Consider the following 6000-nt stretch of genomic DNA (forward strand, 5'->3'; position numbering starts at 1 on the left):
TCCTCATCTGAACACCAGGTACGAAAACACCCAGGCAATGTCACGAAATGCTGCCAAGTTAATCTGTGGGGAGGTGGTTGGCAATTCTATCAAGTGCTCTATACAGGTATAAAGTATTCCAGTTTTCAGCTCACTTGGTTGTAATGTTTTTTATTTTTGCTTATTGGGGACCAGTTTCAGGTGATTTGCAAGGTCCACTGTATAAAGGAAATATAAAAAGCAAATTTGGGCTGGGAGTTTGGCCTACTGGTAGATTGTTTGCTTTGCATGCACAGAGACCCAGGTTCGATTCCTTGGTACCACATACATAGAAAAAAGCCGGAAGTGGTGCTGAAGCTCAAGTGGTAGAGCTCTAGCCTTGAGAAAGTCCAAGGACAGTGCTCAGGCCCTGAGCTCAAGCCCAGGACTGGTTTAAAAAAAAAGCAAATTTGATGATGATGCCAAGCTGATAGCCATGGGGGTTCTAAACTGCATGGGTTCTGTGGGTGTGTCGAAAACTTAAGGAGTAATGGCTGTAATCCTAGAGGCCATTCTGGAGGCTAGAATATGAGAAAAGTCTATGGGAGACTCTTATCTCCAATTCACTACCAAAAGCAACAACAAAAGAAACAGAAATGGAGCTGTGGTTCAAGTGGTGAAGCTCTAGAGTTTCTGCAAAGAAGCTCAGGTATAGCACCCAGCCCTAAGTTCAAAACAAAAACAAAGCCCAGCATGGTGGCTCATGCCTGTAATCCTAGCTACTCAGGAGGCTGAGATCTGAGGATCAAGGTTCAAAGCCAGCCCCAGCACAAAAGGACCTGAGACTCTTATCTCCAATTAACCTCTAGAAAACAGGAAGTGGGGCTTGGCTCAAGGGTCGGGTGGTAGCCTTGAGCCGAAGAGCTCAGGGACAGCACCCAGGCTGAGTTCAAGCCCTATGACCCACAAAAAAAAAGACAATTCTAGCCCAAAGTCAAATGGCAAATAGTGGTAACATGTCCAACTCTTAAGTAAAAGGTGACAGCTTTGGAAAAGCTACTGAAGATTCAAAACCACTACTGTGTATGCACACTCCCCCACCTCTCCTTCCATTGTCCCAGGATTAAATATTCATTGCCTTTCTCTGTGCAAACAGAGACAGAGCCTAAGACACACATCATAAAAAATGCAATGTAAAGTTTCTCCCTAATTTCAGTTTCTGTATTAGAAATGCATTTTTGAATGACCTTCCCACTGCTGGGGTCGAACACCTAATCTTCCCTGCCCAGGTGAGTGTTATTCTGGGGAAACGTGGGTGTGTATGGAAGACCAAGAGATCAAGGACTAATCCCCATCAGCTGTCTGGCAATCCTCACCCCATCAACACACACAGTGTTCAACATATGTTCAGGAAGTCAGGCGCTGGTAGCTCATACCTGTAATCCTAGCTACTCAGAAGGCTGAGATCTGAGGATCATGGTTCAAAGCCAGCCTGGGCAGGAAAAGTCCAGGAGACTTTTATCTCCAATCCATCACCAGAAAAACAGAAGCGACACTGTGACTCAAAGCAGTAGAACACTAGCCTGCAGAAAAAGATGAAGGCCCACAACCAGCGTGAGCCACTGGCACTCTGTTTCCACTGCTCTTTTGAAGGCAGGGATATTTACATTAACATATTGTATATGATTCCTATGAAACTCCAAATACGCGTGAAAGAAAATACAACAGCACTCACCAAGTTCTACTACGTTTTCTTCCGACTAACTCCTGTTTACAAACGTTGAAGGCTCTGGTGTAGCTCAGGAAACCTTTTCAAAGCTCCAGCAGTTAATTATAGCTGACTCTGGGGCTGGGAAAGCCGACTACACTACACTCTGAGATCAATGGCTCTGGCTAGACTGGGAGGGGAGAAATGCCACTCAGATGGTAATCACTGAATGCTTCTCAAACCCAGGGAAGCAAGGCAGGGTCTCACTCCCATAATCCTCTGCACGAGCTCTTCCACACAGGTCAATGCAAAAGCAGCCTGCACTCCCCAAGCAAAACCTGCCACAGCTCTCCAGAGAAACAAACGACATTCCCATACAGAACGTATTATGTGTATATATTACTACTTACGCTATCATAATACATGCAAATGTAAAGAATATATCGTAGAATATCCAAACATACAATGAAGTGCATCACTGATTGTTGAGCCCTCCAGCTGGGCCCATAGCCTGTGCTGCAACTACAGAACTTGAGCGGGCAGATGTCTCTATTGGTATATTGGCTTACATTACTGTGGATGCGCACTCAAGAGTGAGACTTATTTACTTGGGCTTTCCCCCCCCCCATTCTGTCAATTAGAAAGGGCAAGCCCTGGTTTGCCACCTTCTCCACCATTGTAACTGCTTTGCTTACTATACGGAAGTCCTCAGGTAATTCTTGCCAAGTGGATGGATGCTGGCAAAAGACTTAGAGAAACCATCTGCCAAGAATTAATAGAGGTTACTCTGCAGAGAGATTAGGAGATGACTTTTAAATACACTGCTGTTACCCTTTTTAATTTTAATATTTTTGGAGCCAACTTCTGCGGAAACTATTTTTCTAATGAAGAAGAAAATGAAATGAATGTAGCTTGGGACCCAAGTGATCCCAAACATGAATAGTAGCTAAGAAGTTTAGCCTTCAAAAGCCAGGCACGTGCCTGTCATCCTAGTCACTCAGGAGGCTGAGACCTGAGGATCACAGTCCAAAGCCAGCCTGGACAGAAAAGTCCATGAGACTCGAATCTCTGCTTAATCAACAAAGCTCATTGGTGGGTGAGAAGAATGCACAGCACTGACACCCATGGAGGGACGGTGTAAGTAGATCAGGCCTCTGCCGCCAGGGGGCGTCTCCTCCATCTAGAGCTGCATGGCCAGCTGGTGAACAGGCGGGGAAGGCTGTCCTTTGAGATGCTGTCTGTAATGCAGCCAGCTGGCAGATAGCTTGGTGCAACGCAAGCCTGGCATTTAATAAACCAGAAGTGTCGTTTTACTACTGAACCCTCTCCTTTATACTAAGAAGATAATGAAGACACTATCTGGCATTTCTTGGGGCATCTGGAAGAGTTAAAGAAGTGAAGAGCTTGCTTTGCTCTGGAGAGGAGGAAGATAAATCTTTACACGCAGAGGAAAAGCCTGTATAAAAAATGGATCTTCTTTGGTATTGGAGGAGAGGAGGGAGCTATAATTTGTTTGTAAAGGGCACTTCGAAGTTTTACTTCAGCAATTTTATTACAAATTAACAAGACAACCCTCATAAGCATAAAATAACAACCATAAAGATAGAGGTGGGATTTTTTTAAAGCTTTTATCTCAACCAGTAGGAATGCTGTTATAAAAGATGGATACGTAAAATAAGGCAGAGGATAGTTTTGGATAAGAGGGTGAACTAGAATGCCCTGCACGTCACAGACACAGGATACTAGGAATGGAAGTTTGGGGGATTAATTGAAGAAGAGTTCTCCAGAGATATAAAGAGAGGCAGAGAAAGTGAATTCCTGAGAAAAATGATAATCAGGGTGATGTTCCCCCCAGTGCCAGGAATTGTTTGATGAATCGGTAGCATTTTGATATCTAATATTTCATTTCAAGTGATTGCTTATCATGGTTCATGCTGTAATTTCCTGCCATTAGCCAAAGCAAGAAGGGGAGGGGGGAGAGGGGGAGGGAGGGAGAGGGAGGAGGAGAAGGAAGGGGAGAGGAAGGGGGAGAGGGAGAGGGAGAGAGAGGTGGAGGGAGAGGGGGAGAGAGGTGGAGGGAGGGAGGGAGGGAGGGAGGGGAGAGGGAGGGGGAGAGGGGGAGAGGGAGGGAGAGAGAGAGAGAGGAAGAGAGAGAGAGAGGAAGAGAGAGTCTCCATTTAAACAAGTCACACCATGAGGACTAAACCTGTCATTCTTAAGCATAAGAGAATCTTCAAGAGACTACTTTTCTAGTTAATATAGCTAATTCGAACTAGTACCGAGGCTTTCCTATGTATTAGGAAAACTATGGAAACTTGTATTTTCAGACTTTGCTCTTTATTTTCCCGGAATTGACAAGTTTTTCAGATCAAATTCTCTTTAAATCCAAAAGCAGACCCTTTTCATAGAAACAAAGAATTTAGTTAATATATAGATTTTATTTCCACACACAATAAAAAGAAGTTGCCGCTGTGGCATTATTTTAAGAAAAGCTGTGAGAGTTGAGAAGCAACAAGTGATAACTCCCCAGAGGTAGAAACCCAACACAAGACAGGACCAGAGCAAAGAATCCCTGTAGACACCGGACGAGGTATCAGACTTTTTTTTCTCCCCCCTTGGATCAGAGCTCAATGCTTCCATTTAAAATGTTCACCAATTCAATGCATATTTAAGGCTGCATGGTGTAATGTGTACACACAATGGAATGGCTACCGTGGCCCAGCCATCCTTCATCTCATGTAGCTTGTGTCTATGGCAAAACACCTCAAATCTATACTCGCAAAAATAAGTCTGTACATTGTAGATGAACAGGAAAACGAGGAAACAGCTCAAAAGTCAGGAAACAAAGGGGAGCTGGCAAGGATTCCCAGAGGAAGTGACATTTGAAGGATGAGGAAGATGGTCTCACCACACTGGTGGAAGCAGCTACCTGAAAGTACAGGGGACATATGAGTCTGGGTGGGGAAACCAAGAAATGTTTGGTATTATCAGAGTTTATGAAGGTTATGGAGAAGTAACAGGATCTGACTTTGAAAAGTAGTCAGAGGTCTCTGGTCTGTATTGATAGGAACCTTTTTGTTGTTTCTTGTCATTTGTGGGGCTTGAACTCGAGGCCTGACCGTCTTTTGCACAAGGCTAATGATCTACTACTTTGAGCCACAGCTCTACTTCTGGTTTGTGAGTGGTTCACTAAGGATGAGAGTTTTACTGGGACTTTTCTGCCCCGGCTAGCTTCAAATTGCAATCCTCAGATTTCAGTCTCCCGAGTAGCTAGGATTACAGATGTGAGCCACTGGTACCCAGTTTGATATGAACTTCAAAAGATCCATTCAGTGTAGAGAAGGAAAACTGGAGATTATGTAAGGATGCAAAAGACTCCTATTTCTAATAGACACTCTACCACTAACTTAAGCAATCCACTTTCCCAGCCTTCAGAACCTTCAAGGAAAGCCTGGGGAGATGTGTTTCTGTCCTCTGAACACTGTGTAAAAACACAAGTGGGAATGAGGAGGCGGGAAATGGCATATCTAAGAATGAGCTAGGATAAACCTACCGAAGGGGAGCACTCCACTAAAAGTGCTCAGAACAAATGCATGGGATGCAGAAAGCCCTCTGAGTCACCAAGTTCCGCGGGCAAAGCATGCTGCCACCCAGAAATCTGGAAGAAACCTCCATGGTGTTTTTCATGGCAGTGACATGATTTTCTATTTCCTTCCACCACATACAAAGGCTCCAGGTCATCCTCATTCTTGCAAATACAATGGTCTTCTGATGTCAGCAGGCTGGCAGCTTTGAGCCTTGATCTTGATAGCTTTGATGTTTTTCACTTCCCTCATGACTGGTAACTGGAAACCTTTTTTTTCCCCCCCTCTTGAATGAATAAACACATTGGTCATTTCTAGATGCTCCTTGGAGAAACTCTATGCAGAGTCTCTGGCCTGTTTTCTAATGGACTTGTTAACACTGCATTGGTAATTGGACTGTAGGAGCTCTTCGTGTATTTCAGAAATTAGGCCTTTGTTTTTTTCTTTCCACAGGCATCCCAAGGGCTGGCAGACATTTTCTCACACGTTTGCAAGTTTCCATTTTGTCAGTGACGTATTTCTTTTTGCCGCACAGAAGCTCTTAAGTTCGATGCAGTCTCATCTGTCTACTTTTGCTTTTCCTCCAGATGTTGCTGAAGTTAATTCCGTGACTTCTCTGTCAAGACCGCGTCTGGTGAGGCTTTGACTTTTTGTTCCAAAAGTTTTACCCACAAGAAAAAAACATTTGAAATCACTGCCTTGAGTGATTAGTACACCAAAATCTCGAGAACAATTAGCATTCCCAAAATG

The sequence above is a fragment of the Megascapheus bottae genome, unplaced genomic scaffold (genome assembly GCF_031878675.1).
Source record: "Megascapheus bottae isolate mThoBot1 unplaced genomic scaffold, mThoBot2.hap1 HAP1_SCAFFOLD_53, whole genome shotgun sequence".
Lineage (NCBI taxonomy): Eukaryota > Metazoa > Chordata > Mammalia > Rodentia > Geomyidae > Megascapheus > Megascapheus bottae.